We start from the raw sequence: 11,617 nt of genomic DNA on the forward strand, positions 1-11,617 counted from the left end.
AAAGTGGGTGTCCATCCAACTCAGGTGCCACGATGCAACGCTCCGAAGCACTCCCACATCCGTCCTTCCGTGGATCCTCCCCACATCCTTGGGAATTAAAGACACAAATCAGTGGCGTGGACTAGACAGGGTCCCATAAGATCCCACGTCCAGTCCTGATTTTGTCTAGGGTCAGAGAATGGCCCTGTAAAAGTGTTGATCCCCCACAGGCTCCCAGTGTGTCTTCCTCCCCCCCCCCCCAGGTGTGTCCGTTCTATTTGCAAAGAAAATTTAGGTATTTATACAGTCGGTGTCAAATCTGGGCCACTGTGTTAACCAGACACATGTGAGATAATCAAAATGCAAATAATTTTCCAACTACACAGACCAAAGAGAATGAAGTACATGAAGAGTGGTGGAGAAAAGTGGTCACTTGTTCTCTTTACAGAGCAGGGAATATCCACTGTGGGTAAACAATTATGCCAGTCTGGCACTGGCTTCAATCATCTAACCTCTGGGACCTAAGATTTAATAAAGAAGACAAAGCAAGACACAAATACAACCATAGTATCTCAGTGACTGCCATGTGCTGGGAGAGTTCAGGTGAGGTTAAAGAATAAAACAAGCCCACCACTGGTGGCTCACGCCTGTCATCCTAGCTACTTACGAGGCTGAAATCTGAGGATCATTTTTCTTTTTTTTTTTTTTTTTTTTTTTTTTGTCAGTCGTGGGGCTTGAACTCTGGGCCTGAGCGCTGTCCCTCAGCTCTTCAGCTCAAGGCGAGCGCTCTACCACTTGAGCTACAGCGCCACTTCCGGTTTTCTGGTGGTTTATTGGAGATAGGAGTCTCACGGTCTCTCCTGCCCGGGCTGGCTTTGAACCGCGATCCTCAGATCTCAGCCTCCTGAGTAGCTAGGATTACAGGCGTGAGCCACCAGCGCCCGGCTCTGAGGATCATTTTTCAAAGTTCAAAGCCAGTTGGGCAGGAAAAGTCCATGAGATTCTTTTTTTTTTTTTTTTTTGTCGGTCGTGGGGCTTGAACTCTGGGCCTGGGCGCTGTCCCTCAGCTCTTCAGCTCAAGGCGAGCGCTCTACCACTTGAGCTACAGCGCCACTTCCGGTTTTCTGGTGGTTTATTGGAGATAGGAGTCTCACGGTCTCTCCTGCCCCGGCTGGCTTTGAACTGCGATCCTCAGATCTCAGCCTCCTGAGTAGCTAGGATTACAGGCGTGAGCCACCAGTGCCCAGCGTCCATGAGATTCTTATCTCCAATGAACCACTAAAAAATCACGAGCATGGTAGAGCTAGCCGTGAGCATAATAGCTCAAGGACAGCACCCAGGCCCTGAGTTCAAGCCCCAGGACCAGCATACACACACACACACACACACACACACACACACACACACACACACACACACACACACACACACACACACACACACACACACACACACACACACACACACACACACACACACACACACACACACACACACACACACACACACACACACACACACCTATGAAGGATGAGAATGTTTTCCAAGATGGAGAAAAGTGGAGTTCCTTGTGGAGGGGACATTGATCTAGGATGATCACAGAACTAACCAGAATGTGAAGATGTTTTCTAAGATGAGTCTTTTAAGCTGAGTGAGGGAAAAGTAGTACACCATGACTGCTCAGTTTTCCTGCGGTGACTAAAATGAGGGTATCTTATAGTGACATTCCCCCAGAGAAGGTCTGGGATGGTCAATTTCTCAAGAGCAGAGGGGATAAATTACATTTAAGGCAAGAATTTGTTACTCTGTGTGTGTGTGTGTTGGTTTTGGGGCTTGAACTCAGGACCTGGGCGCTGTCTCTGAGCTTTATCACTCAAGGCTGACACTCTGCCACCTGCACCACAGCTCCATCTTGGACTTTTTGCTGATTAATTGGAGATAAGAGTCACACAGACTTTCCTGTCCCGGCTGGCATTGAACCACCATCCTCAGATCTCAGCCTTTTGAATAGCTAGGATTTCAGTCATGAGCCACCAGTGTCTGGCATTGTTACCTAACTTTTTATTGGTCTAGTCATGTTTACCGAAAGGGTCAAAGTTCAAGAATCGCTTTGGAAAGATCCTCAAATGACACAACAGTACTACACTTAGAATAGTAGTCAATAGCTGAAAACTTGGTTTAAGTCTCACATTTATACCCTGCCAGCTGTGTGACCTTGGGGAACTCGTACAACCTCTCTGTAAAGTTATTAAATAGCCACCTTACAAGGTCACAGACAGAATGAAGTAAGAACATCTGTGGGGAAACACTGGGTTGGTGTGACCACCCACCATGGCAGGCACGTTGGGACTTTCTGCTTGCAGAGTTAACACGATTTTTTGAGTGCTCATTCTAGAGCCGGAGACTGACATTGGGTCTCGGAGGATCTCACCTTCCAGGCCCCGGGCTGCAGCTGCCAGACACCCTTCACAGGAGCAGATGGTGCTCGCCTGGCGGCGGGATGCAGCCAGTGCCCAAGGACACCAGGGCCCTGCTGGGCTCCCACCCCCAAGCTTGCTTCCTAGACGGTGCACCTGTGCTCCAGCTTCTGGGGCCTCCGGGGGCTGCCAAGAGGAGATCACGTCTGCAGAGGCGAAGATGATAAAAACCACAGCTCAGTGCACGGAGGCGGGGATGAAGTCACAATATTAGCTAATGTGACTTGAATGTTCAAGGGTACCCAGCATGATGCAAGAACAGACCAAGCTTTTTCTCTCCTGAGGCTTAAACTCTAGGAGGGGGAAGAAGGCAGAGTAAGTTACTCTGTATTGTTGACAGCCAATATGTTTTGTTTTAAAGACAAAGCTGTTGCATTAATTAAAGTGCAACTGTACTTTATTTTTCTTTGGACCCGTACTGGGGCTTGAACTTAGGGCCTGGGTGCTGTTCTTTAGCTTTTGCTGTTCAGGGCTGGTGCTTTACCATTTGAGCCACACCTCCACTTCTGGCTTTTTGCTAGTTAATTGGACATAAGAATCTCACAGAAGTTCTTGCTCAGGCTGGGTTTGAACCAGGATCCTCAGATCCTAGTCTCCTGACTTGCTAGGATTACAGGAGTGAGCCACCAGTGCCTGGCTTAATTTTTTGTAATGTTTTTCAAAGAGCAAACATTAAACAAAAATAGATAAACCCTTGTTAGTTTTCTAGGTGTTTCTTTTCTTTTCTTTTATTCTTTTTTTTTTTTTTTTAGTGGTTTTGTATCCTGCTAGCATTGACTACTGTAAAGTTATACCCATATTCCTCTAGAGATTTCTTTTAGAAACTCCATGGTTCTGACTTTTCCATCTAGACATAAGATCCTTCTTGCATTTAATTGTCTTTGGGCCATGAGATATGGATTGAGGTTCATTTAATTTTCCAAATGGAAATGTATTGGGCACAAGGGAACTTCCATCTCAATCATAATGGAAATAAACCTGGAGAAGAGAGCCAGCTTTTCAGGCAAACACTATCACAGAAGGGGGGCAAAAATAAAGGAGTGGAGAAGGGAGCAGTACGGGTTTTGAGGTTCAGGGGAGGGAAGAAGACTCCAATCATTTTACCAGGGTGGTCTAAGGTGCAGCGATTTTCCTTAAGCCGCAGAATATAGCATGTTTGGAAAGAAGTCCGTTTTTCATGTTTTAAGGAATTTCTTTTCTGGAAAATCCAGACCAATGATCAGGTCATCTTTGGCAACACCAGGGCACTGAGACAGGTCAATTGAGGGAAAGAATGCTAGAACCAATCCCTCTTCCCAATCACACCCTGGATGCCAAACACTCTCCATTCCTCGCTTCTCCTTAGTGCCCCTCCTCACAGCCGCACCCCGTGGATGATTTGTGGTCAGTCTGCGGTTAGAGCTTCTCCGGGAGCGTGGAAACACAGTGGATCGGAACCCCCGAGGCACCTGCGCAGTGGAACCCTGTGCGTCCTTAACCTGACCTTTTCTGAAAACCCGCTGTTTACGGCCTCATGCATGTGGGTTGCATCTCGTGATAAGACACTTGCAATTATGGGCTGGCAGCTTGGCGCATGTGCAGATCCCTTCCAAAAACCTGCCAAGTCACGATCCCTCATCTCCCTAAGATTAGCCCACTGTCATCGACACCAATGGGTGGCGGTGAGCTTTCCAGAAAAGCCCAGTTTCAGCAGAGAAGACAGAAGAGCTGGCCCCATCATGGCAGGCGTGTGGGGCAGGCCGCACACAGCCAGAAAGCCATCAATTGTTTCTCCTTTCCACTCTGTTCCTGGAATTGCAAAGTCTGCTGCTCTCTTGCAGATCGCTCGGGACTGTAGGGAGACACAGACAGGCCCAACGTGTCTATGTCCTAGAAGCTGTTCAGAAGCACAGTGGAAGGAGAGATTAACACTGACTTCTCTCATTTATCCAATGCATGGAAGAGTCACAAGCTAGGGGACATGTTTGCTAGCTGGCAGATTTGGGGGGACATTGTTACAAAACTGATCTAGAATCAGAAATTGGAACTAGAGTCAATTCCACAGAAAGACTATGAACTCCCTTCTGCACTGGATGGACTATTACAGAGTTCTTGGCCATAACCTGGATCTTGCTAGATTAGTGTGATAGTGTACACGCAGGCCTCCAGACTTTCTTGTATATATGCTGGCACCAGGGCCTGACCTCAGAGCTTTTCTTACTTGGCTTTTTGTTTGTTTGACTTTTGCTCACAGCTGGTGCTCTACCATGTAAGCCACACCTCCAGTCCAGCTTTTTGCTGATTAACTGGAGATGGAGTCTCACTGACTTCAAACTGTGTTCCTGTATGTCTCAGCCTCCTGAGTAAATAGGATTAAAGGTGTGAGCCCCAGCTCCAGCCTTGATTCCATGATTATTTTTAGGACAGAGTCTTGATCTGCCTACTTTAGGTTCCTCATGGGTTACTGGGAGCATAGGCCTACACTTTGGCATCCAGCCTTCCTCAGTGGAGACAGAATCTCAAAGACTTTTCTGCCTAGGCTTGACTGGTATCACAATCTTCCAAATCTCAGCCTCCCATGCAGCGTATACCACTGTGCCCAGCCATGGGTTGAGAGGGGTCTCCAGTGCTTTTCTGTCCAGGATTGGCTTCAAATCTCAAATCTTCTCAACTTCCCAAATAGGTAGGATTATAAGTATGGGGTTGGAGGCTCAGCTTGTAGGATTATGATCATGAGTCTCCAGTGAAAGAGCTGTAAATGTTAACCTGAAGAAAAAGGACTGTTGTTCACGCCTGTAATCCCAGCTACTCAAGAGGCTAAGATCTGAGGATCATGGTTTGAAGCCAGCCTAGGCAGGAAAGTCTGTGAGACTCTTATCTCCAAAAAACTATTCAAACAAAGCTGGAAATAAAGCTGTGGCTCAAGTGATAGAGTGTTAGCCTTGTGCAAAAACAAGCTCAGGGACAGTGCCAGGCCCTGAGTTCAATCCCCAGAACTGACACAATAATAATAATAATAATAGTCGCCATCATCTCTTAGAATGTGCAAAGGGATTTCATGGGAGAAGGGTTAATAATCCCCTTTTCATCCTTGTATTCACTAAAAAAGAATTTTTTTTTTGTCAGTCGTGGGGCTTGAACTCTGGGCCTGGGTGCTGTCCCTGCGCTCTTCAGCTCAAGGTGAGTGCTCTACCTCTTGAGCCATAAAGCCACTTCCGGTTTTCTAGTGGTTTATTGGAGACCAAAGTCTCATGGACTTTTCTGCCCAGTCTGGCTTTGAACCATGATCCTCAGATCTCAGTCTCCTGAGTAGCTAGGATTACAGGCGTGAGCCACCGGCGTCCAGCTAGAAATTTTGTTTTGTTTTGGTGCCCTTAGGGCTTGAACTAAGGGCCTCATGCTCTTGCTGAGCTTTTCCCTCTCGAGGCTGGCACTCCAACACTTGAGCTGCTGGTTTCTGGCTTTTTGCCGGTTAATTGGCAGATAAGAGTCTTTTGGATTTGTCTGCCCCAGCTGGCTTCAAACTGTGATCCTCAGATCTCAACTCCTGAATAGCTAGGTTTACAAGCATGAGCCACTGGTGCCCAACTTAAGGGGAAATTTTTCTCTCTCAAAAACTAAATCTGGTAGTTGTGGTGTTTCCGGGGACCCTGATGCTCACAAATGTGCAGCCAAATAGGGAGCATGCACAGAGGAGCATGCACACACACACACACACACACACACACACACACCATGCACACACACACACACACACACACACACACACACACACACACACACACTATTCCAATTTGATACATCATGTATTTTATCATTGGCTGCCTGGCCCTGGAGAAGTCATTTAACCTGCTCTGGAGAGTGAAGCTGTAAGATTTGCAATTTACACCTTGGAGGATGCATGAAAGACAAAGGCTTCCAGCTGGAGAGTGAGTCAGCAAAGGGGCTCCAAGCTCAGTGGTTGGGGGAGCTTGCAAGATTCAGCCAGAAGCCACAGTAACTGCACTTCCCACAGCCCGAGGTCAGGACCACATGGGCTAGGAGGTCTGTTTCAGAAGGGAACCTTGGGGAAATTGTCAGGAACATGTGTACTATTTTCTCTCACCAAAAGCTCTAGGTCTCTGTGGAGAACCATGGAACGGGTGACATTGGTCAAGATGCATGGTGCTCACAACCTGACTTACAGAAATGTAAGTCAGGGGGCCTGGGAAGGTGGCTCAGTGGTAGAGCGCTTGCCTTGCATGCATGAAGCCCTGGGTTCGATTCCTCAGCACCACATAAGCAGAAAATGCCGGAAATGGCCCTGCAGCTCAAGTGGTAGAGCGCTAGCCTTGAGCTGAAGAGCTGAGGGACAGCACCAAGGCTCAGAGTTCAGGCCCCACAACCGACAAAAAAGAAATGTAACCTCTGTACAACTACTTCATCATAAAATGTGTTTTAAAGCTTTAGCTCTGAGAGCATCACAAGATGTTACCCAACGAAAACCTTTTCCCAAGGCATCATTCTAATGATAAATGGAGAGGAAGAATGAGATTTTTTTTTCCTAAAGTGGTCATGTCAGTTTAAATAATTAGTTCATTTATTCAGCAAGGATCTGTTGGACCAGAGGATCAGCAAGGTAATGGAGATACAAATCTGAATGACAGTCTACTGGTGGTGATGCTTTAGTGTGATTCTTTATAGTGTCCTGCAGTATTTCAGAAATCCTTTGTTGTTGTTGTTGTTAGTGGTGGTGGTGGTGGTGATGGTCATGGGTCTTAAGCTCAGGGCCTGGCACAGGGCCTGGGCGCTGTCCCTAAGCTTTTTTGCTCATGGCTAGTGCTCTACCACTTTGAGCCACAGCTCCACTTTCAGTTTTCTGGTGGTTAATTGGAGATAAGAGTCTCATCGACTTTCCTGCCCTGGCTGGCTTTGAACTATGATCCTCAGATCTCAGCCTCCTGAGTAGCTAGGATGACAGGTGTGACCCATTAGCCCCCAGCCAGAAATGTTTATTTTTTCTGTGAAAGTTTAACATGATATTATTTTCCTTCCTCATAGTCTTTCATTTTGGTTTTGTAGTTAGGTCTGGAATTTCATGTCCAAGGTGAGGAAGGGCTGTTATTAAGCTAACAAGCATGGAGAAGTAAGGTCTGTTGGGTTGTTTTTCTTTTCCGTTAAAAATGCTCCTTGGCTGTGTACTGGTGGACATGCCTGTCATCCTAGCTACTACTCAGGAGGCTGAGATCTGAGAATCAGTGCTCAGAGCCAGGAGAGGTGGTAGGCATACAAATCCAAGAGACTCGTCTCCAGTAAATCAGCAAGAAAACCAGAAGTGGAGGTGTGCCTCAAATGGTAGAGTGCCAGGCTTGAACAACAACAACAAAAAAAGTTGAATGAGACAGATGAAGTTGAGCCCCAGTACTAATAGAGGGGGGGATTTCTACAGAGATACCTTGGCATGTTGCATAGTGTTCATTTTTCAGACCTAGGAATGCAAAAGCCAGAAAAGGAGAGAAAAATCATTAAAAAAAAAAATGGCCAGGGATGGTAGAGGAATGTTGCATTTCATCCAAGTGAATACTAAGACTTTATTTGGGCAACACAGTCATGTAAAAACCACTTGGGAAAGTTTACAGCAAGTCTCGGCTGTCTCCAGGCGGTGCCCTATCAAGTATTTTTGGATTCCCTCACTTTTATTAGTCAGTTGGAAGATGCTCAGGAAAACTGCAGAAACAATAGAACGAGATTAATAGCTTCAGTCGGACCAAACACAATGGGGAAAGGAGGTCCGTGACAAGAAAATTACATTTCAAAGACTTAAGTTACAGGGTTTAGGGGTTTTCTTGGAATAGCTCTTCACACTTCATTCATTCATTCATCTGACAAACAAGTACGGAGTGTAGATACCATTCCAGGCCTATCCTGGGTTCCGAATGGAGACCTTCTGCCCCTCCACAAACGCCATCTAAGGCAGAGACAGATGTGCGAGGAAAGGAAACTTCAGTCCAAGTGATAAATTCGAGGAAATCAGATAAGGCTCACTTGTCAGACTCCACACAGCCGGAGGAGTTAACACCTGGCTGAGGAAATCAAGATGGTGCGGTTGCTGTTCCTGGAGATGCCAGTACCCAAGGGGCTCTTGAAGCAAGGGAGAAAGTGGTAGGTGAGCTGGCTAGACCAGGGGTGATTCCAGCTGGAGTGAGTGGAGGATGGCAGAAATGTCACAAATCCTTCAAGGCAAGTTACAGCCAGTCCTGGGTATCTAGGTGTGTCTGATTCAAATCGGGGGAGAGAGACTAAGGAAGAAGTCATTCTATTTTTTTTTTTTTTTGGTCGGTTGTGGGGTCTGAACTCTGGGCCTGGGCGCTGTCCCTCAGCTCTTCAGCTCAAGGCGAGCGCTCTACCACTTGAGCTACAGCACCACTTCCAGTTTTCTGGTGGTTTATTGGAGATAGGAGTCTCACAGTCTCTCCTGCCCGGGCTGGCTTTGCACCGAGATCCTCAGATCTCAGCCTCCTGAGTAGCTAGGATTACAGGCGTGAGCCACCAGATCCCGGCTAAGAAGTCATTCTTAAGTTGAGACTCACCAGGTAAATAAACCTACAAGGCATAAAAGTTGGAAGGAGCTGGGTGCTGGTGGCTCATGCCTGTAATCCTAGCTACTCAGGAGGCTGAGATCTGAGGAGCGCGGTTCAAAGCCAGCCTGGGCAGGAGAGACCGTGAGACTCCTATCTCCAACCAGAAAACCGGAAGTGGCGCTGTAGCTCAAGTGGTAGAGCACTCGCCTTGAGCTGAAGAGCTGAGGGACAGCGCCCAAGCCCAGAGTTCAAGCCCCACAGCCGACCAAAAAAAAAAAAAAAAAAAAAAAGTTGGAAGGAGTCCTTTGTAGGTGGCGGCTGTATGATATTATCCTAAACTGGGTGTTGGTAACTCATGCCTTTAATCCTAGCTACACAAGAAGCTGAGATCTGAGGATCAAGGTTCAAAGCCAGCACAGGCAAGAAAGTCTATGAGACTTTTACCTCTAGTTTACCACCAAAAAAATGGAAGTAGAGCCCTGGTACAGCACTAGCCTCAAGTAAAAAAAGCTCAGGAAAGGCCGGGCGCCGGTGGCTCACGCCTGTAATCCTAGTTACTCAGGAGGCTGAGATCTGAGGATTGCGGTTCAAAGCCAGCCCGGGCAGGAAAGTCCATGAGACTCTTATCTCCAATAAACCACTAAGAAAACCAGAAGTGGTGCTGTGGCTCAAATGGTAGAGTGTTTGCCTTGAGCTAAAGAACTCAGGGACAACACCCAGGCCCAGAGTTCAAGCCCCGTGACCTACAAAAAAAAAGCTCAGGGACATTGCCCAGGCCCTGAGTTCAAGTCCCATGACTGACAAAAAAATTTTTTTTAAGATATTATGCAAGATATTATTTTAAAGATATTATACAAACATGGTCACCACCCTCTTTTCAGGGACAACTGCCTTACCCACAAAACAGTCTTCTTGAATCTGTAGCTGCTGATTGGATCAGAGACATTCTCATTGACAATGTCCTATCAGGTAGCTAGTTAGAAAAGGCTTCAACCAGGGGCTGGAAAGGTGGCTCAGTGACAGAATGCTTGCTTTGCATTCATGAGGCCCTGGGTTCCATTCCTCAGCACCACATAAGCAGAAAAAGCCAGAAGTGGCACTGGCTTAAGTGGTAGAGCACTAGCCTTGAGCTGAAGAGCTGGGGGACAGCGCCCAGACCCAGGGTTCGGGCCCCATGACTGTCAAAAAGAAGAAAAAGAAAAGAAAAGGCTTCAACCAATGAGAAGGCAGTGGGAACTGGATTCAGCCAATCTGACTGGCTGGACTTACAGAATGCAAATTGGGCCAGCTAGTTACAGTAGAAGGATGCTGAAGCCAGGATTCAGAGAGAAGTAGAGATCTTGTTGGAGTGTTTGAAATCCTTTTGAACCCTGGACAGCACCTTTGTGGTGTGTGTATCCCCGCGCCCCCCAGTACTGAACTCAGGGCCTAGGGGCTGTCCCTTAGTCTTCTCACTCACCTGTTTCTCCACCACTGAGTCACAGCTTTACTGCTGGCTTTTTGATGATTACTTCAAGGTAAGAGTCTCACAGACTTTACTATCCAGGCAGCCTTTGAACTGAAATCCTCACATCTCAGACTCCTGAGTAGCTAGGATTACAAGCCTTACACTTGTATTTACACACACTCTGCGTGGGAAAGGAGGGCAGGGTGATCAGGAAGGTCACAAGAGGTAACATTTAGGCATGCCTGTTATGTGTCAGGAACGGTTTGAAGTATTTCACAAATACAAGTGAGTGCTGACACAGAGCACCTGCCTAGCAGCCCCAGGCCCCAGGTTCAGACCTGAGTTCAGATGGCACAGTGTCTACCTCGTAGGCACAGGGCCCTGAGTTCAAGCCCCAGTACTGCCCCCCCCAAAAAATTAAAACTCAGCCATGTGTTGGATGACTTACAGCTATCATCCTAGCTACTCAGGAGGCTGAGGTCTGGAGGATCAGTGTTTGAGCCTAGCCCTGGAACTAGGATTCGAGTTTGTGGTCTCCTGCCTGCTTGGCTTGCTAGCTCAGCTGATGCTCTATCACTTAAGCCATGCCTCCAGCCCTGCTTTTATTCTGGTTAATTGGAAATGGGAATCTTCTGGATTTTCAGCCAGGCTGAGTTCAATCTTTTTATTTTATGTTATTTTTATTTTTTTTGTCGGTCGTGGGGCTTGAACTCTGGGCCTGGGCGCTGTCCCTCAGCTCTTCAGCTCAAGGCGAGCGCTCTACCACTTGAGCTACAGCGCCACTTCCGGTTTTCTGGTGGTTTATTGGAGATAGGAGTCTCACGGTTTCTCCTGCCCGGGCTGGCTTTGAACCGCGATCCTCAGATCTCAGCCTCCTGAGTAGCTAGGATTACAGGCGTGAGCCACCAGCGCCCGGCTTCAATCTTTTTATTTATACAAACTCGGGCACATTATTTTGCTTCTCTGTGCTGCATTTTTTTTTTTCTGGTACTGGGGCTTGAACTCAGGGCTTGGGTGTTGTCCCTTAGCTTTTTGCTCAAAAGCCACAGCTCCACTTCCAGCAATTTTTTGGTGGTGGTGGGGGGAGGAGGTGGTGGTTAATTAGAGATAAGAGAGTCTCATAGACTTTCCTGCCTGGGTTGGCTTTGACCCGAGATCTCCTCAGATCTCAGCCT

This window comes from Dipodomys merriami, unplaced genomic scaffold (genome assembly GCF_024711535.1).
Source record: "Dipodomys merriami isolate MVZ:Mamm:240054 unplaced genomic scaffold, mDipMer1.0.p SCAF_33, whole genome shotgun sequence".
NCBI classification, from domain to species: domain Eukaryota; kingdom Metazoa; phylum Chordata; class Mammalia; order Rodentia; family Heteromyidae; genus Dipodomys; species Dipodomys merriami.